Here is a 21,745-nt window from a genome sequence, read left to right as displayed (position 1 = left end):
AACTTGGGATAAATTATATATCTAATAAATAGAAATAAGTGTTCTAATATTTCTCTCCCACTCCTCAATAGATCATGTTATGTACTCCCTAAATTGTCCCCCTTTACTTTTGAAGTCCCTGATTCATATAATTTGACTTCCTCTTTCATATGGGAAAACATGCTTTGCATTACCATTATTCTGAAAGTGGCATTGATTATCCCTTTTCAAAATATTCAGCACACGGGAAAACACAAAGTTAGAAATATTTAAGAATTTAAAATTACGTGTGCCATGTGAAATGAAAATTAGAAACTTACTTTTTTTTCCCTAACCTTCCCCCTCCCCATCCCTGATAATCCCTAATTCCTGGCAACCACTAGTCTGTTCTTAATCTCTATAATTTTGTCATTTTGAGAATGATACATAAATGGAATCATTTAGTATATGACCTTTTGAGATTAATTTTTTTTCACTCATGGGTCACATGACCCTGAGATCATGACCTGAGCTGAAGGCAGAGCCTTAACCCACTGAGCCAGCCAGGTGCCCCCATTTGTCCTATTCTTAATGCTGACTAGGTTCCCTAAGTCTGGGCTTTTGATCCCAGTATATTGTCATGAGAATGCTAATGCTACTTTCTATTTCTTCTTCCCAAAAAATGTAATGCCTAGCACCTTCAAAGATAAATAAAGAGGCATTGTTTTTATTTCTTTTTATCAAATATATTTTTAAACAATTAACTGAAATTCTGGAAATTAAACTTGACATTCTTCAGGAAATAAAGACTTCAAGTGACAGAGATTCATTGCAGTTAAAACAAGAGCCCACAGGGGAGCCTGGGTGGCTTAGCCGGTTAAGCGGCTGCCTTTTGCCCAGGTCATGATCCCAGGGTCCTGGCACTGAGCCCTGCATCAGGCTCCCTGCTCAGCAAGGAGCCTGCTTCTCCCTCTGCCTGCCACTCCCTCTGCTTGTGCACTCTCTTTTTCTCTGTCTCTCTGACAAATAAATAAATATAATCTTTCAAAACAAAAAAACAAGAGTTCACAGACATTCTCTTAAATTTGATTTAGAGTGAAAAGTTTCAGTGCTTTTCCTTCTTCCTAGAAATGAAATGCATGCAGATTTCTTCTCAGTCCAATTCACGCAAAAGGTTAGGACTGACTTCTCCATCACCTTCGATGCGCTTGACTCATAGTTCTGAGTCACGAATGAATCAGCTGAGCTAGAGCTATAAAGGCCTGTACTTCTGAATGGAGAAAAACCCTTAGAGCCCAGCCCATCATCAGTACAGACAACTTAAGGGCTCATATACAGGAAAGGATGGATGTAGACAGAGAGTTCAGGGAGCTTCTAAAGTTCAGGTTTGCAGGATTCTGGTTGGACTGAGGAGTCCTGACCAGCTTGACCTCTCTTGCCTCTCTCCTGACCTATGTCCAGAGAAGGTCAGCAGTCCAGAGGTGGAGACCTACAGAAGATCAAGGAGCTGATGGTTGGGGTAGATTAGGTTATGGTAACAGATAGACCCAAACATGTAATTGCTCAGCACAAAGGAATTGATTTCTTTTTCACCTAATAGTACAATAGGGCTGGAAAATAAAGGTTGAATAAGGTAAGGGGGATATGTGACTGTGCTCTGTGTAATCACTTGGATCCAGGCTGGTAACACTCCCATCTTTAAAATCTGACTTTCAGGTTAGTATGAGCGGGGGAGAGAGAGAGAGAAAGAGAGTGAGTGTGTGTGTGTGTGTGTGTGTGTGTATGTAGTATTTCCATCTTAGCCAGAAAGGGGGGAAGAACATGGAAGATTATGTAGGAGGTTTTTATCAGCCAAGGCCAGAAGTGGTCCACACCACTTGTGCTCGTGTTCTACTGGAGAGAGACTAATCATGTCATCTTTCTTTCCCCCAACTACAAGGTAGTCTGTAAACAAGGACCTGCTGTTATGTCCAAAGAAGAGGGTCTTTTGGTGTCTAGTCAGCTAGCAGTCTCGGCCACAGAGCCCTTTCCACTCAATTGGTGTTTGGGCTGGCTTCTCATAAAGTGGAAAGAGAACCTGAGGACCTGAGCACAACAAATCTGCAGTGAAGGTGAGGACTTGTTTGCAGAGAGCAGATAGCGTTTCCTTTCCATAAGGGCCAAGAGAAACGAGTACTGTCCTAGTAAGCTGATTTCTGTCTGTGGACAGAATGGCTGCTCTCTGGAGAGAAATTTCCCATCCCTGGGAAGCTAAGCAACTTTTCGTCCAGAATAGAGTATCACATGGCAAAAATGAGTTCCAGAGGGACTGTAGAGTGTTCATTCCCTCTGTGTGTCCGCAAGAGTTGGTGATGGGAAGTCAATTCAGCTGTACAGGAAAATGGAACAGAGTCATGTCTGTTTTTAAAGGAGCCCAAGCATCTAACTCTCTCAAAGTGTAGGGTGTCCTTGAAGTAAGTTCTTGCTGACAGATCGCAGAAGCCCGGCGGGGGAGGGCTCTGATTGCTACAACGTCAGAACAGGAACACTTGCATAGGTGCCCTGCTTTATTACAGACCCACCCCCTGTAAAGGTAAAGAGCTGATGCGGAACCAACATGTGCAAATTCTCTTCCCCTCTGCCCTTGGCCCAAGGACAACTGCACAAAATGGGATTAATTGGGATTATGGGGGCTTTGGCTGCTTGGCTGCTACTCAAGGATGAATGCTTAATTTATGTCTCAGTGATCTTGACTCCTGCCTGATTAAACTGACTCACTCAGGCCATTGTTTGCCAAGGACTTTTCTTTCAAAGGAGTAGCTACAGGTGGTACTTTTATGTGACAGACTTTTAGCTTTGATACAGTATGTGGCTTTAATGGTTTGCTGCAATACCACCTTTCTCTCAGAAATAACTGAAAGCACAAATAAATTCAATGAGTTCTACTCTCATCTTTCAGGGCTTTTCTTGTGATAACAAAATGTCAACAGGTGTGATTGTTCAAGAATACAGAGAATGGCTGTAGAATTATTACTGGACAAGAGAAAAGAGCATTTGTTTGGAAAAGATCCACCAAGCAGAGATGTTAAGATTCAGAGCGCCTCACCTCCCCTTAGCAACCCACTCCGGTGAATCAAAAGGTGCCCCTTGGTGGTTCTCCAGCCTAATTGTGGCGTGGCATTGGCTGAGATGGGGCCATGCTCCCACTTCCCTCTGCTGTTTCTGCTAGGATGTTTAAGGATTGGCTTTTGTGTTAGATGAGAAACTCAGGCTCAGGGTTGTTCCCACTGGGCCAAACTCTCACTTTTGAAGGAATGGGAATGATGTGCAGTTTCTCTTCTACTGGGATTAAATGAAGACTGTCCACAAACCTGAGCTGATCTGATAGTTTTTTAGCCCGTTTGACTAGTGAAGTTGGTTTATAAATACATAAAGCAGTTTTTTGACTGACTTGATGTTTCCTTATTGACTTGGCCCTTATGGCCAGTCAAGAGCCAAATTGATTTGGGCAAACCCACACTGCGGCATATTCCCAGGCTGTATCCAGAGGCCACATAAGCATCTTCAGAAGAAAATAGCTCTTCAAATGCATAACTAAGTGAAGTTTTCTGTCTAGAAAGGGTGTGTTACGAGAAACTGTAATCTTGACTTTTGTGTGTACTTAAAATAAGGATTGTGGGGGGTGCCTGGGTGGCTCAGTGGGTTGGAGCCTCTGCCTTCGGCTCAGGTTGTGATCTCAGGGTCCTGGGATCAAGCCCCACGTCAGGCTCTCTGCTCAGCAGGGAGCTTGGTTCCTCCCTCTCTCTTTGTCTGCCTCTCTGCCTGCCTCTCTGCCTACTTGTGATCTCTGCCTGTCAAATAAATAAATAAAGTCTTTGGATGCCTGGGTGGCTCAGTGGGTTAAAGCCTCTGCCTTCGGCTCAGGTCATGATCCCAGGATCCTGGGATCAACCCTGCATTGGGCTCTCTGCTCAGCAGGGAGCCTGCTTACCGCCCCCTCTCTCTCTGCCTGCCTCTCTGCCTACTTGTGATCTCTGCCTGTCAAATAAATAAATAAAATCTTTAAAATAAATAAATAAATAAAATCTTTAAAAAAAATAAGGATTGTGGTTTTGATACACTAAACTAACATGACAGGGACTTGTACATTAGCCACGTGACATTTAATTTAATTAGTTAATTCTAGAAACTTTTTTTTTAATTTAAAAAAAAATTTTTATATACATATAATGTATTTTTATCCCCAGGGGTATAGGTCTGTGAATCGCCAGGTTTACACACTTCACAGCATTCACCATAACACATACCCTCCCCAATGTCCATAACCCCACTAGAAACTTGTTTTTTAATATCATACATTGAGTATAAGTTATTACAGAGATTATGAGCATCCTCATTCTGTATTTGTATGGTATTATTTGGATTATAGTTGGAAAATGTCAAATGTATTAATATTATTTCTCCTAGTATCATATAAAAAAGCAGCTACAAAAAAGCAAGCTACATTAAGAAGTCTACCATATTGTATTTTAGAAAATATCCAGTAATGAGTGTTTGGGTTCAAACTCTGCTTTCAACCAGGATTTCATAAGTTTGAAAAAATTTATGGAAAATGCAATTATGAGCATATTATGATGTTAATTAAAAATTACTTTAAACTTTATAACATATTATCTCCTGAAAATACTCTGATGATAAAATTTAGAATTTAATCAACTGGGGAGTGGTGATAGTAAAATTGATTGAGTAATTCAATCTGAATATGAGAGAGAAACAGAGATCCTAGGGAAATAGATAAATGAGAGCATATGAGTTTAGAAAGAAATCAGTCAACTCCATCAAACAACTTAAAAGTTAGAGAGAGGGTAAAGATGTTGCTAGGATTCAGAATTAGCAGAAGTGAGGGATGCCATCTGTCCTGAAGTTTGATGAAGCCCTTCAGAGAAGATTCACCAAAGTAAGAAAAGATTGCTCTCAGCACTATGCAAATATCTCAGGAACTTTGGCTGGAAAATGACCTCATCACTTGCCTCCCCTAGGGGATTGCCATGGTACACCTTCCCCTGCTGCACAGATCCTTCTGGAAGCTGCACAGTTCGTAGATTTCTCCTACTGCTGTGCTTGGAGACACAGTCATACCTCAGGAGGTTAGAGCTGGCAGAGACCCACAGAATTTTCCAGTTTAGCTCCATCTTTTCTAGATAAGAAGGCTGGCCCAGAAAGAGGAATGAGCTTGCCTAGAGTCAAACAGAAAATTATTCCCTTTGCCCTTACTTGATTTGCTGAAAACTTGCTCACCCTGTAGACATCCTTTCCAAATTTAGGAAGTAAAATTATCCAGCTCTTTTGCCACCACATAGGAATTTTATTTAGCATAATCATTCTAAAATTTCATATTACTACTCCTGTCTTTAAGTAGCCTCTCTTGATTAAAGTCATCCTCTAACTCTGCATTCCCTGACAGAACCAAACACCTTAATTATATATATTGCTTGAAATTGTTATATAGTTATATCATGAAAGCCTACCCGGTTCTACCATCTACTGAACCAGCTGTCTATGGACAGGGATCAGGTACTCGTATTTCTTTGAATCCCTCACCCATTAGGAACCAATATTAATAAATAAAAATGCCATCGATAGTTCTAGATACCTCAACACATAACCATTCTCTAAGAAGTCCCTGCACCCCTATTTGTTGAAAGGGGTTGTAGCAGAAGGCCTTGTAAAGTATTTTTTAAGAGGGTTTGATAGATTATCAGAAACCCCTTCTACAAAATTGGTTTTGAGCTCATAATGAAGCTGTGAATTTACCTTACAGTGTCAGTAAAAGAGATATATCCTTAGAAGATAATAAAAGGTAATAAAACTTTTGGTTTAATTAATAAATATTCCATTCCAAGATACTTTGCATAAAAGTAAATTTTGAAGAAATTAATAGATTTTCTTAGGTGAGACGTTTTTGTTTATTTTGCTTTATTTTATGAAATTGTGCTAAAAACTTGAATCAATTTTAAGACTTTGTATTCAGGTCTGGCTGAATTATAGTCCTTTCCAGCCTCCAAATCCCAGCAGAGCAGGGTTCAGCAGTACATCTGACAGCAACCCTGCCTGTATCCTCACTTCAGCAGTTAAATATTCACTAAATGAAATCATGAAAATACCCACTTCTGGCCCAAACTCTTTTTTTTTTTTTAAGATTTTATTTGTTTATTTGACAGACAGAGATCACAAGTAGGCAAAGAGAGAGAGAGGGGAGGAAGCAGGCTCCCCACTGAGCAGGGAGCCCAATGTGGGCCTCGATCCCAGGACCCTGAGATCATGACTAGAGCCAAAGGCAGATGCTTTAAGCCACTGAGCCACCCAGGTGCCCCTGGCCCAAACTCTTATGACCAGAGCACGGAGTTACCTAAACTTTTATTAAGGTCCTGAAGAACCACATTAGGGACATGTGAGGAGACGTGTGCATTGTTTCTAGACCTACTAAGAACATAAGATATTGGGTGGTAAGAGTTGGGAGAATCTTATCTCCAATCTGACCTCATACCTATTCTAAGTACAAACTCTTTGGTCTTTAAATTGATTATGTAAGTTCAGTTTTCTCCATGTGTTACCAGTAATTTCTCAGATGTCATTCCTCAACTATTGCCCAGATCCATTACAGAGGCAGTATTGGAATTAATCAAGATGAGCCTATATTCTGGAGGCAAGTTCACGCTATGACCTTGGACAATGTGTGGCAATATTACTACCTTACAGAATTATCATGAGGATAAAACTAACCAGTATATCAAAGCATTTAGGACAATGCCTGGCATAGGAAGCCTTCAACAAATATTAGAGAAAATAAACATCATTATTTTGACATTTGAGAAGTGTTGTATGAATGGTTGGATATGTTGATTCCAGTCATTAGAAGCAAGGCAGCCTAAAAAATAAGATTAGATTTCTGTTATGTTAGTACTTAGACATTAATTTTGCAAGCTGAAAAACAGAATGGACCTTGAACATTAACCTAATATGCCAAGAAATAAAAACACTAGTCAAAATGGCAGAAACAGCATAAACCATAGATAATATCTTTGTGTAATTTTTTAAAAATTGGTTATAACAAAATTGCTTCTTTTCATTATACATATATGTAACTGCTGGTTTCATATAAACTGTATCAACTTTAATGTCTTTTTAGTATTGGTAAAATATGTAACAATCTTCAACATGAATGTGATTTCTGAGTTTGTGTCTTAAATCAGCATGGGAAAAAAAGCAATTCTTTTCTTTTTCTTCCAAATCTTCACCTAAATTCTAGTTAGTTAACATAGTGTAGTATTGGTTTCAGGAGTAAAATTTAGTGATTCATCACTTGCATAGAATACTCACTGCTCATCACAAGTGCCCTCCTGAATGCCCATCACCCTTTTAGCCCATCCCCCACCTTCCCCCCCTTAATCAACCCTCAGATTGTTCTCTATAGTTAAGAGTCTCTTATGGGTTTGCCTCCTCCTCTCTCCTCTTTTTTTTCCCCCTTCCCACACATTCATCTGTTTTGTTTTCTAAATTCTGCATATGAGTGAAATCATGGTATAATTCTTTTTTAATTTTTAATTTTATTCTTTTGCCTAGTTTTGACAAGATACTTGGCTATAGACAAGTGGAGAATGTTCTGGCTGGTTATGCAACTCAAAAATCTAATGAGTCGATGGAGACAAAGTTTGAGTCTTCACAGTGTGAGGTTCTATTGACTTTTCCTCAGCTTTGTCCTTTATCCTCATCTATATTTTGGTTTGTAACAAGCCCTCAGAAGGCAGGCCACTCATTAGCAAAACACAGTAGATAATTACATTCAGTTGTTACTTTTTCTGTGCCACCATTGTCTAGCTTACACTATGCACTGTGGCAAGTGCTGTATAGAGCAAATGAAAGATAAGGCCTCAGTGCAGGAAAAGATTATGTTATAAAGAGAGAGCATTTTGAAATGGCCTTATGATCAGGCAAAAGAACTATGCCAGGTGTAGCTGAACAAGGAAGAAAGCTGCTCTAACAACCACAGGCCCATCTGGGAGGGATGCTCCAGGAGGGAGGCCAGGAGAGGAGCAGAGAGAACACATACTGCAAAAGTGACTCCTTATCAATACTTTGAAAGATAATATGTTGAATAATGGGTTTTTAGGCTATGATGAATGTTAGAATAGGCAGTGTGAAGGTGGGCAGTTGAACTTCCAGAGAAGGAAGTCAAGGGTTGGCTCCTGCTTTTAAAATTCAAATCCCTCCTTTCCCAGCCACCAGTTTCAGATAGCACCTCCAAGCTCACCACCGTGTGGAAATTAGAAAATGCTCATACCTTTGGACAGCAGACTTAAAGGCTGAAAGAGGTGGGATCTCTTTCTGGCCTACTAGTAAGTCTGGAAAAGTTGAGAGAGATGTGTAAGGTAATATGTGCAATAACCAGTGATAGCTGGTGATTGTGTGTGTGTGTGTGTGTGTGTGTGTGTTTAATATTCTTCTAAAAACAATGACCCAGTATGCTAATCATAATAAAAAAGACATTTCATGTGTAAAAGACTAACTGAAGGTGTGAATAGGAGACTGAAGAGTCATTGCTAGCTAGTTGTTTCACAAAGTAAACTGGTGCTTCAGTGAAGTGTAATATTTATTCCCAGAAATCAGAAACTTCTTTGTTCATATGTCTTATATTTCAAGAAAGGTTTTGATCCTATAGCAGAGGCAGCAGCATTAAGTGGCATGAAGTTAGCCTGTGACATTCCCCACCTCTAGGGGTCAAAGAGCCTAACATTGTAGATGAATTTCAAAGGGGGCTCAATAATTCTGTGACAAATATTAACGTTTGCTGTCATGCATGTTAAAAAACTGGTAATCAAATCTCATGCCTCAGAGAGTGAACGAATCATGCCAGGAGCAAGCCTTCCCCCTCCCCCCCTTCTACTCCCCCCATGCTTACAGGAAACATGACCAATGTGGTGGGGAGGGAAAACACTTTTGTCTTGTGATACCTCATTGTGATCACATAGTCTTCTGTGGCTCAAGACCTCAGTGGGGAGTGGGAGGTCAAAGTGATGGTAGTCAGGTTTCTCAGCTCTTGGATAGTGGCTGCCACCCCAGAAGTTTCTCTGGACTGACAGGACCTTGAGATCTGCAAGGAAAGACAAGATTTGACAACTGGCCTCCTGAGTCTGGGCAAGTCTTAGGCTTCAGCTAGGAGAGACAGCCCTCTGAAGAGTAAGAGCTCCTGCCCTCCCTGTCATCTAGAGTTCAGCTTCACTGCCGTCTGAGGACTGGCCATCTCCATTTTCTGTCTTCTCCCTCTCTTCCCCATTCTGCCTTTTTTAAATCTTTCTCTCCTTTCTTACTCCGCAGTGGGAAGGAGCCCGTGTTTCTCTCTGCTGCTAGGCGAATGCCATTTAGAAGCTACACAGGACCCCAGTGCAAGAGGTCACTGGAGAAATCACCTCTTCTAGGCCTCAGGCAGGAGACTTAGAAAGTGGGGCTGAAAGTAGAGTGTGGTGCCTGGTGGCCTTGGGACATCAGCACTCTCCCTACTCCAGCATCTTTCTTCTTGCACTCTCTGCTTGATCATTACCTTCAGCATATAGATATGTTCCAACATTTCTCAAACAAAACCAAACTAGTTAGAGATCCCTGTAGCCGCAACATGCTCCTTAAGCTATTCTCTTTCTGTTCTCACTCAGAGCCAAGCTTTTCACAGGAGGCATTCAGAGTGCTGTTTCTTCTCCTCATGCCCCATTCTTGGCTCTGTGGCTCTCTTCTTGCTTCATCCTCCATCCTCCACTCTTGTCAGTGTCATAAACAAGTTCTGTGTAGTCCTAATTGTAGAACCTAGTTGGTCCTAGTTGGTGAACATTTCAGGCTTCATCCTACCTTACTTCTTAGAGTGCAGCAGACCATTCCCTCCTTCGTGGGTCTCAATTTGTCTTTATTTCTGTCATATTTCATTCTTCCAGTGTTCTCCCCAATTCTTTCACCAGTTTAGAAGTCTGGGCCCAACCCTGGGTCTCCTCTTAGCATTTCATATACTCTCTCCCTAAGTGATACCACCAGCATGCTGATTTAATACCACCTGTGTGCCAAGGACTCCTAAATATGTAAACTCCAAACTCATATATCCAATGACTTCTTTTTCTTGGATGCCTCAGAGACATCTCAGGCAAAATGGCCAGAGACATCTGGCAAAATGGCCAGATCTGAACTCTTCCTATCTCCATTCCCTATCTGCTGCCTTTCCAGATCTTAGTAAATCAACCCAGATTCCCAGAAACATGAGAGTCATCTTTCTCTCCATCTTGGTGTATATCAAATTCATCACCATGTCCCATCAATTCTGTCCCTAAGTTATTGCAGTTTCATTCATGTCCCTCCATTTCACTTTCCCCTGAAGTGCAAGCCACCCTTACATTCACCTGGACCACTGCAATGCTTCCCAGCTGTTTTCCTCACTTCTACTTTTTCCCCTTTCGATTGAATCCATTCTTAAATGGAACACAGTCTTCTATCTAAAATTAGAGGCATCCTTGAGAACATAAGTGCCTATCATAAGGTTTTGCTGCTTATACTCTTTCAGTTGCAGCTTGCTCTGCCTGTAAGAATTTGGTCCTGGCCCATCCTCCATCTCCTTTATGAGTCTTCCTAGTTCCCTCTGCTGAAGCCCCTTAACCTCATTTCCCTTCCGAGTTCTTCCCTGTCTCAGGCTTCCACAATGTTGATACCTCTGCCTGGAATTCTCTTTTACTCACTTCTTGCCTAACTGATTTTTGTCACTTTTTCTCAGGTCTCAGTGTAATTATCAGCTCTTCATAGAGGCTTTCTTTCCTCTACTTCCTTATCTAAATTTTCCCCAATTATGTTCTTTCTTAGGTACTTGTTCTTTTCCTTCATTTATTACAATTTATAATTATAAATATTTTGTGTATTTAATTGTTGACAGTCTTATCTCCCCATAAGTTCCATGAGGTCAAGGATTATGCCTGTTCATCTATATAACCAGGATTGTAGGTCCGTGTCTGCCACCTACTAGGTGCTCAGTCTGTATCTGTTAAAGAATGCAAGCTAGTCAATCCAAAATTCTATAAAGAACTTATCAAACTCAACACCCAGAAAAAGAAAAAGTCCAGTCCAGAAATGGGCAGAAGACATGAAGAGACATTTCTGCAAAGAAGACATACAAATGGCCAACAGACACATGAAAAAATGTTCACGATCACTCAGCATTAAGGAAATATAAATCAGAACCAAAAGAGAAACCACCTCACACCAGTCAGAATGGCTAACATTAACAGGTTAGGAAACAACAGACGTTGGTGAGGATGTGGAGAAAGGGGAACCCTCTTACACTGTTAGTGGGAATGCAAACTGGTGCAGCCACTCTGGAAGACAGTATGGAGGTTCCTCAACTAATTAAAAATAGATTTACCAAAAAAAAAAAAAATAGATTTACCATATGACCCAACAATTGCACTATTAAAATATTTATCCAATGGATACAAACGTAGTGATCCAAAGGGGTACCTATACACCCCAGGCAGCAGTGTCCACAACAGCCAAACTATGGTCCATTGATAGATGAAGAAAGATGTGGGGTGTGTGTGTGTGTGTGTGTGTGTGTGTGTGTGTGTGTGTGTGTAGTATAGTGGACTATTACTCGACCATCAAAAAGAATGAAATCTTGCCCTTTGCAATGACATGGATGGAACGATGCAGATGGAACTAGAGTGTATTATGCGAAGTGAAATAAGTCAGTCAGAGAAAGACGAATGATTTCACTCATATGTGGAATTTAAGAAATAAAGCAGATGAATATAGGGGAAGGGAAGGAAAAATAAGGCAAAAACAGAGAGGGAGACAAACCATAAGAGACTCTTAACTCTAGGGAACAAACTGAGGGTTGATGGAGGGGAAATGGGTGGGAAAGATGGGGTAACTGGGTGATGGGCATTAAGAAGGGCATTTAATGGGATGCTCTTTCTACTCCTGTCCAAGGTAAATGTAAGGCTTTATAACTGGAAGGTGCTATACCAATGTAAGGTATCATTACTATTTTATGAAAATGGAGGTAAGTCACAGATGAACAGCCATCTTTGTACTTGGTACACTGTGCCAGAAACATAAGGTGTTATCAAGGAACGTTTCACCAAAAAAGTAAAACTCAATGTGATCTTTTCACTCTTTCTCAAAGACTTTTGTCATTAGATTTCTTTGACTAATATGTTTTTCCATAAACTCAAGCAGTGATTCTATATATTTTAAATGTAATTTACACACCACCTTTTTTTTTTAGGGATGCAATTATGATATAAAATGAGTAACACCTGTATGTGGAGCCCATTTTTTACTGTTGTTATAGCAGTTAAAACCAAAATGCCTTTGTCAAAGTGATTTAATAAAGTACATTTTGTCACATGGAATCCTTGACACATTTATCAAGCTTGTGTGGCCTGTCTCAAAACTCTTAAGAACTGACTGTAGCTAGCTTCCCTATTGTGGGCACAAATAAGTCCATTTCTACAATACCCTGTAGAATCTTCCTGAACTGTATACTCTAGTTGGAGATGACCCCCCGACCTGCTCCCAAGTGCAAGAGCTTTAGATCAAGGAAAAGTAATAGATTTGTTCTGGTACAGAATCAGAGAGGTGACCGTCTATACCAAACCTTCATTTACACAAAAGGATGTAGAGGGCCAGTGGGGTTAAGAACATGGACAAAGTCATAGAGCTTATCGAGTGGCAGAGCTAGTACTAGGATGAAGGACCTGTGATTGAGCCCAGTGCTCCTTATTGTACTGTTGTAGACATTACCAAAGTTCACTAAAATTTCTGATTCTCTTTTTTCAGGCATATGGGAAGATTGGCCTGAATTTAGGTATTGCAGTATGACTTGTTTGTCCAACAAAATGTAAATGAATTTTTGTCACTTCTAGTCAATAGCATTTAAGAACCACGTTGTAACTTTCCACGCGCTCTGCCCTTGCTGTAGTGAATCCCGAAGCATTGTATTGAGACACTGACTTAATAAAATGATAGAGCCTCTGTCAGTTTGAGTCTCTGGGTGACTATGGGATACAGAGCCTCCCAGCTAGTCTCCTTCAGATATGCAGTATAAGTATGACCAGCCTATTCTGACTATTACTGGTATACCAGGACAGGATGGACCAAGGTTCAGCATAGTGTTTGTGATCATGGCAAAACTACATCTCTCATTAAAGAATAAACTAGGACCTCTTTTTTTGTTCACGGAGGATAGCAGCACAGTGGACTTAAGGTCAGAGAGATCTGGGTTCCCATCACACCTATCTCAGGGCAGGTGGTGTAGCCCTGGTCATATCACTGAATCCTCCCGAGCTTCAGATTCTTTATCTGTAAAGTAGGGATGACAATTTGAGCCTTGTTGGATTGTTGTGAATATCACTTGTCTGAGGTAGATCATAGTACAGCTCAAAAATGTTTGTTGGGAAAAAGAATGTTTGTTGTGTGATTCCATGTGTAGAACCTGTCCATGGACAAAAACAAAGAAAAACCCTAAAACTCCTGTCCAGTCTTTTCTCAACCCCTTGCGCGTCTTTAAAGTAATTGTGTTACATAGAATCTCATGGGGCCTGAGGGCCCGAACAGTTAGGTTTCTTTAAAGTCCAGGAACTCTTGGGGCGCCTGGGTGGCTCAGTGGGTTAAAGCCTCTGCCTTCAGCTCAGATCATGATCCCAGGGTCTTGGGATTGAGACCTGCATTAGGCTCTCTGCTCAGCAGGGAGCCTGCCTCCCCCCGTCTTTCTGCCTACTTGTGATCTCTCTCTCTCTGTCAAATAAATAAATAAATAATCTTTTTTAAAAATCCAGGAACTCTTAACAGATTAATGAAAGTATTAGAGTAGACTTTCTCTGCTTTCTCAATTCCTACTGGATACACACAGCTGTTAAAATAAAAAATAAGGTGTTGAAAAGGAGGGTGGCAGGGATTAAACAGAACTGGCACATTAAAATATGTTTCCTGGTTAGGAAAATGGAAGTAACTGGAAGATTCTCTCTATGAACCAGGCTCTTAAAAAGTGTTTCATTTGGAGTGTAATCAGCAAGGTTTGGGGGTAGACTTCTTTTTTCCAGAACATGATAATTGATGAACTGAACTATAAAACTGAATTATCTAGCAAGAATTCCTTGATTCAAGGAGAGTCTGTATCTAGCTTTTCGTATGATGAACCCTTGAAATAGAATCACTATTTATGGGAATTATTCCCATCATGTTTAGGAGAGCCTATTAACCTCATTAAAAATACAGAAGTAAGTTTTCCTGTGGTATCTGAGTGCTCATTTATGCCAAGCTTTCGAATGGGTATTTTTTTTTTCATGAGATTCTTAACCATATAAATTCATTTCTTACTGACTACATAGCTGTATAATTAAAGCTAATATGGGCCACTTAAATATTTTATTTAATTTAATGGCTTAGAAGTAGAATTTTTAAGGTCAAAAGAAATCTGAACATCTGGAATCTAGTCAAAGTCTTGGTGGAATACATATGTAAATATAAATATCTCATCTTGCTTAAAGAAAAAAAAACAAGCAAGGTTTGTGGGAGAGATCAGGATTCTGAGAATTCAGTTCAGTTCCACTTCAGTTTTAAGCAGAAGAAAATGCCTCTGACAATGTCTAATCTTTTTTTTTAAAGATTTTACTTTTTAAGTAATCTCTGCATCCAACATGGGACTTGAACATACAACATCAAGATCAAGAGTTGCATGCTCTACCACTGAGCCAGCCAGCCCCTCACAAATTTCAATCTTAACCTAATTAGACAGTTAGATGGATTTATGGGGAAAAATTGTTTAATTATTTTTAAAAAGTCACATAGGTTTTTCTAAAGAAAACAGCTCCCCAAATTATTGTCTAGCTCTCTCCCACTCCAACTTTCCTTACCTTCTTACCCCCTTCCTTTCTTCTAACTTTATATACTAAATAACAGGTAACAATAGGGCAGTTTTCAAGAAAAAAAAAAATCATTTCCAGAACCTCAGGATTCAAGATGTAAATTCCTGCACTGTTAATTTAAGTGTTTGGTTCCTTGTTCTCTTTGTATCCAGCTTCAGTAAAGATTTGACAGAATTACATGGCTAGTGTTTCAGGAGTATCTTAAGAAGTAGGGCAGAAGTCTTTTTCTCATGAACCCTTAAAGCCTTCATTCTGGGCCTCCAATACTAGACACAAGAAAAGAAAATCTTTACATTTTACAAGAAAGAAAATTTTTAGTTCATACTAGGAATCATTTAAATGGTCTCCTAACTTGGAAAGTCAGTGGCTTTTATACATGTCAGAACATTTGAAGGCAGAAGCAAAAATCTAGCTAGGAGAAATCTTGGGCCTGTTCAACCCATTTTAGACCTAATTCTTGGTAGGAGCCTCCTGCCATGTTCCCAGCACATCACACAGCAACACCATTGAACAGAACATCTTTACTGTTCTGTGTTGCCAGAGAGAAGAGCACACACCAACATTGCAGAAGTCCCAACCAAGCAAGATGTGTGGGTGCCAAGAGACTAAGGCAAAGGGGCTTGTAGATGTAGCAGAAGGCACTGTGCCGGTCCTGCTCCCAGGAAGAGCATAAAACTTGCATCAGAGATATGATCACTTTGGAGAGCAGCTCCAAGGAATGCTGTTATGAAACCTTGGGCAGATCCATGGTATGTGGCTATGACAACATCAAGATGTATATTAAAATGTACTTTTTGGGGGCACCTGGGTGGCTCAGTGGGTTAAGCCGCTGCCTTCGGCTCAGGTCATGATCTCAGGGTCCTGGGATCGAGTCCTGCGTCGGGCTCTCTGCTCGGCAGGGAGCCTGCTTCCCTCTCTCTCTCTCTTTCTCTGCCTGCCTCTCTGTCTACTTGTGATCTCTCTCTGTCAAATAAATAAATAAAATCTTTTAAAAAAAAAACGTACTTTTTGTAAATAAGAGTCAATTTTGGTGCATTCACTGGAGGACCTGATCCCAAACCCAAACTATCCCATTATCCCACCCAGTGTCCTGCAAATCTTAGTCCAATAAAGTTAAGCTGCCTTATTTGCCGTCATGGAAACAAATCCAGGACTGGCCAAAATGTTATTTCCCTCACGCCCCTCTAAAATATCAACAAAATCAAGTTGATTGTCTTTGTTTGAATGGTTTAGAAATACTTTCACTTTCAGACACTGTCCACTAAGTCCTTTTATAGAGCAGATTAAGTTGGACTTGGTTGATCAAGCAAAATTGCTGATCCACCTCTAGCACTCAATTAGCCAGGGGTTATAGCTCCAAAAATACACAGACATATGGATCAGACATGGGGACTTAAACACGAATTGGGAGTCAAAAAGGATTTAAAGCCAACTGTATCTTTTCCCCAAATGTCTAAGGAAGGGCACATAGCCCAAAGGGGAAAGTCCCTAGAAGTATCAGTTATTTGGCCAGGCCCTCCTTGCGAGGTTGTGACTCAGTTTTCTGCAGGAAGAGGAAAAAAGACATGATGCTTTTTACTAAAGGAAACACCCAGAATCATGGTGGGGGAGCAGTCTCAGAGTGTGTAGTTTGGTTTCCTGATGGATCTTCCTTATTTAAGTTGAATTTGGCTGATCAAGCATATTGCTGAACATCCCCCTTCCCCCATGACAAAACAGTGGTGATAACCCTTGAATTTGTGTAGGACTTGAATTTTTTATTTTACTGAGTCCTTTCTAGTAATCACATCTCCTGATCCCCCCAAGAAGAGCTGCTACGCATGTAATCATCATCCAGGCCAAGCACATGGTTTACACAGAGAAGGAAGTGCATCCTCAAGACTGGGGGTCTCAGCAAGGTTTTTGGACTTCTGAGCTGGTGTTCCTTTTCAAATCTACTTGAGCCTCTCAAGTATTCTTCAAACGATATCTTCATTAAGCCATTCTAACCCAGAAGGTCCTGTGACAGAAACATTTCTCCATGCTTTACCATTTCCCTTATTGACTAATACTTTTGTCAGCTTTTCACCATGATTTTCTAATGTATTTCAACATGAAGAGCTTATACAAACCTCTTCTCTAGAATAAAGTGAGTGGTGGTGTTGGTGGTTTTTTAGCTTATGTTGGATACAAATATATTGACTGCTGGAGTGACCTTCCAGTCATTGGACTTTTGAATACAGCAACACCCTTGCCAATAGATGCACATTAATGTTGACAGTGGAATGTTGCTTGTGACAGAAGGTATCTCGGATTGGAAGGTAGTTGTTTGTTGGCCTGTGTGATGGAGAGGCACACTTTCATATGTAGAGTCATGCTGAAATAATTTGAGGATTTTCCCCTAGTTCACAATTACTCTTATCTTATTCAACCACCTACCGCTGGGCTTGAAAGCTGTATTTGGTGCTTTCCCCTCATCGCAATGTGTATACTTTTTGGAAGAAGAGATTGAAGTAGAAAGCAGTGATAGACTCTCCCATCGCGTGGGTCTCTCCCACCACCATGTGCCCCGGCATGGCCAATACAAGTGGGTCCTACTTTGGACTCATGCTTGAGTCCAACTTGTACTTTATGGGCAAGCACCTTGTGTTCCCTAAGGCAGACAGGTTAGAATCAGCATCACTGGTAGCCTCTAGGAATGGGTGAATGCTGATCTTGGGGCCATTGGAACTAGAGCCATTGCTCTGGGCTTCCTATGCTTATTCCCTCACTGCCGCCACCAGCAACAAGCCCCTTCCCTCTGCAGTTTGTCATCATCTTGTTGCTATAAAAATCACATCTCAGTTTGGGCAGCAGGGCTCAGATAATGCACAAGCACCATGTTAAATGTTATGATGTGAAACATCATTTATTTCTTCAACAATTCATTCCAGAGCTGGGGCTGTGGCTTTGCTAAATACTTTTTCTGCCTCCTTCTCCCTGGCTCTTTTCTTCTCCCAAATCCTTTTCTCTAGCTCTCTTTCTCCTATTGACCACTTGTTAAATCTTTTTGTTTGTTTCCCCCCATTCTCCTGGGACCCTCCGACAGGCAGGCTTGCCAGATTCATTTTCTGATCAAAGCTGTTTGATTTGGTCAATTTTGCCACATTGGAGACGTTCTCTATTACAGAGATAAATAGCTTTGGGCTAACTGTCAACGAAAACTTGTAAGCTAATAAATTATTCCAATTTCTTCCCGCGGATTTCTCTGGAGACAGCCCTAGGAAATACACTTTTTGATTAGTAAATTTCTCTGTGTGTGTGTCTGGACATTCAAATGTGTCGGCTTTGATTAGCACCATTGCTTTTCAAGTCGACGTTGGCTGAGGGGCTGTCAGTTGCAGGCAGCCCTGATGCATAATGCATCAACTGGGCCCGGAAACAGGAGGCTTTTCCAAGGCTGGAAAGGTGGGAAAATTGCCCTAACAACCCCGCTGGCTTACTCTGCACCAAAGGGAGCTCAACTTGAAAGTCTTGACGAGACTTGCTTCGACTGCAATGGAAGCCACCCACACTGGGTGGAGAGGGTTGAAGAGCAGGGCCATGGGCTGCCAAGAGCCAAGGCCGCTGCTCCATCTGCTCCGGCCACCACCTCCTCCTCCCACAATTTCGCTCCTGCATCCTCACCCACACCCTCCACTCCATCATCCTAGAGTCCCTGGGCAAAGGCCAGCCCCTTCTGGGCAGGCCCAGATTTCCCTGTGCCTCCCCTTGGATTCTGGTTCGCCATTTGTCTAGTTAAGGGCCCTTGGGTTGTTATAGAAACAATATTTTGGCTATAACAAATCAATCGGTGCGTGTGAACACAAACATACAGATCATTTATCAACTGCAAAATACCCTAAATTATGACCTTTCTAAAACCTATCAGAAGGGCGAGCGAATGCATAACGTAAATTAAACTTTGAAGGGTCAGCGGTTTTTACTTTCACTATTCATCTTTCTTTCACCTTATAGGTTTAAGAACAAGAGGGCTGTGTAATTACATTTCAATGGGGTGCAGCGGTTCATTATTCCCGGCTATACCAATCTGCTGCAACATTTCCAATGCAGTCAGGTACATTTTAGCAGATATTAGTTGGTGTAAGACCATACTTGCTCTTTGGGACTGATAACATCTTTTAATGCATAACAGTGCTATCATCTCAATTTAGAAAAGGCTAAAAGGGTGAGGGTTTTTTCTCAGATCAATACAGTTGTTCATATTTTATAAAGGTGGTAAAGCCTGTCTGATAATTCTTCCCAGATAATTCTTGCCCTTTACCTCCCAGTTGCTCCCTTTCTCTGATTACCATTTCCGCATCTCTACCACCCTGTGTGTTTTGTTCTGGAGCCCACTGCTCTGCTGGAAGTGGGCAGCTTTCAACAGAAAACACTTTTGCTGCCAATTATCTGGTTCTGGCAGCAGGCGGTGCCATGCTGCTGAGCGCATAGACTTGGAAGCTGCAGCTCAGCCATGAAAGGTCTGGTGGTCGAACCACTGTGTTCTTTCTACCTCTGGAACCAGAAGGCACCTTCAGAAATTATTGGTGTACTCTGCTCCAGGATGTGCAGGCATGGTGGGGGCAAGAGAGTCAGATTAAGGCAACCTCTTATCCTAAAGAAATCTGTAGGGTAGAATCCACCTTAAAAGTCTTCAAGCAAAAAAGCCAGCCCAGAGCAATAGGTAAAGTTGAGTGCCATTCAAATTGAATATCCATATATATAAATATACAGATATTCAATTAAGTATGTAAGAATGTATGTAATATATACATATATGTCTATGTGTACATGAATGCATATATACGAAAATCTACAGATAAGGAGCTGGGAAGATGTGTATAATGTGTATCATTTGGCAAAGTAGTTATGTCTCTGGAGGGGAGTGAAGGAGGATGACCACTTTCATATTCCACAAGATTGTGCTCATCTGTTTATGAGGTGATAAGAAAAAAAAAAAAGAAAGAAAGAAAAGGAAGGAAGGAGGGAAAAGAAAGAAAGAGGAAAGGAAGGAAGAAAGGAAGGGAAAAGAGAAGGAAGGAAGGAAGAGAAAGAAAGAGAGAGAGAGAGGGAGGGAAGGGGGGAGAAAAGAGAGGCAAAGGGAGAAAGACAGGCTTCCTTTTTGTTTTTTCTAGTTGTAAAATACTTACTATCTTACATTTTTAAGTGTAGTGTTAAGTATATTCACACTGTTGTACCAGAACTTTCTCATTTGCAAAACTAAAAGTCTGTACTCATTAAACAGCTGCCCATTGCTTCTTCCTCCCAGCACCTGGCAACCACCCTTTCTCTACTCTAGGTACCTTATGTAAGTGGTATCATATAGTATTTGTCTTTTTGTGACTGGCTCATTTCACTTAGCATAATGCCCTCAAGGTTCATCCATGTTATAGCATGTGTCATAATTTCCTTCCTTTTAAAGGCTAAATAATTTTTTTAAAGATTTTATTTACTTATTTGACAGAGAGAGACAAAGCGAGAGAGCTAACACAAGCAGGGGGAGTAGGCAAGGGAGAAGCAGATTTCCCACCGAGGAGGGAGCCTGATGCGGGGCTTGATCCCATGACTCCAGGATCATGACCTGAGCCGAAGGCAGATGCTTAACAACTGAGCCACCCAGGCGCCCCAAGGCTAAATAATATTTTATTGTATGTATATACCACATTTTGCTTAGCCTTTCATTTGCTGATGAATACCTGGGTCACTTCTACCTCTTGGCTATTGTGAATAACGCCACTGTGGACATGGGTGTGTAAATATCCCTTCAAGACTGTGCTTTCAGGGGTGCCTGGGTGGCTGAGTGGGTTAAAGCCTCTGCCCTTGGCTCAGGTCATGATCCCGGGGTCCTGGGATCGAGCCCCGCATCGGGCTCTCTACTCGACAGGGAACCTTCCTCTCTCTCTGCCTGCCTCTCTGCCTACTTGTGATCTCGGTCTGTCAAATAAATAAATACAATCTTTAAAAAAAAAAAAAAGACTCTGCTTTCAGTTCTTTTGCATATACACAGAAGTTGGGTTGCTGGATCATATGCTAATTCTATTTTTAATTTTTTGAGGAAAGGGCTCTTTCTTAAAATTTAAAAAAAGAATACAACCTTTACTATTGTTATAGTCTCACATACAGTTTAGGACCCAGCTAGTTAGTTGTATTTCCACATGTACCGTAGCTAATGTGGTGAGAGTCAAGCCTTATCCTTGCTTGATTAGGAGAGCACCCCAGGACTATGAGAAATTATCCACTGGGGTAGCTCCTAAAAGCTCTGCTTTCTGTTAAAATAATTCTTCTGAGTGGATTTATTGTTTGGGCTCCCTCGATTGCTATAAGGCAGATCAGTAATGAGAAGTTAGAGAACTCTGTCAGAAGTTAGTGGGTATAGACCTCATACTGATCCACGGCACAGACCACTAGATCACACTGCCTCTAGCCCATGTGAGGTAGTAACCATAAATGGCTATTATCCAAATGACTGATGTTTGCCAAATTTTGGCCCCAGCTCTCAACCCTATAGAACTGTGCAAGTAGATGGAGGTAAGAGGGCCCTTTCTAGTATTGACATGAGTTTTTTTATTTTCAGTAATAGTCAGACCTGCATCTTCCTGCTGAGAAAGGCTGTTTTCTAAAGTAGAGTCTGTGCTTGGCATGACCCCAAGAGGGCCCTGGAGTTGCTCCTGTGTTCATTTTCACAAGAAGCTGTTTAAGAAGGATCGTAAAATATGTTGAAAACTAACATTGTTTGGGTACTGTAAGTCTGTATTCCCAGCTCAATTCCACATGTGCTCTCACACAACTTACAGAGTTAATTGAGGCCCAGCTCTTTAGTAATGTTCCTGTCCCTGACAAATGTGTAAAATTTCTTA

This window comes from Enhydra lutris, unplaced genomic scaffold (assembly GCF_002288905.1).
Source record: "Enhydra lutris kenyoni isolate GAN:26980312 unplaced genomic scaffold, ASM228890v2 scaffoldscaffold19, whole genome shotgun sequence".
Lineage (NCBI taxonomy): Eukaryota > Metazoa > Chordata > Mammalia > Carnivora > Mustelidae > Enhydra > Enhydra lutris.
The sequence above is the reverse complement of the archived record's forward strand: the minus strand, read 5'-3'. Positions refer to the sequence as shown.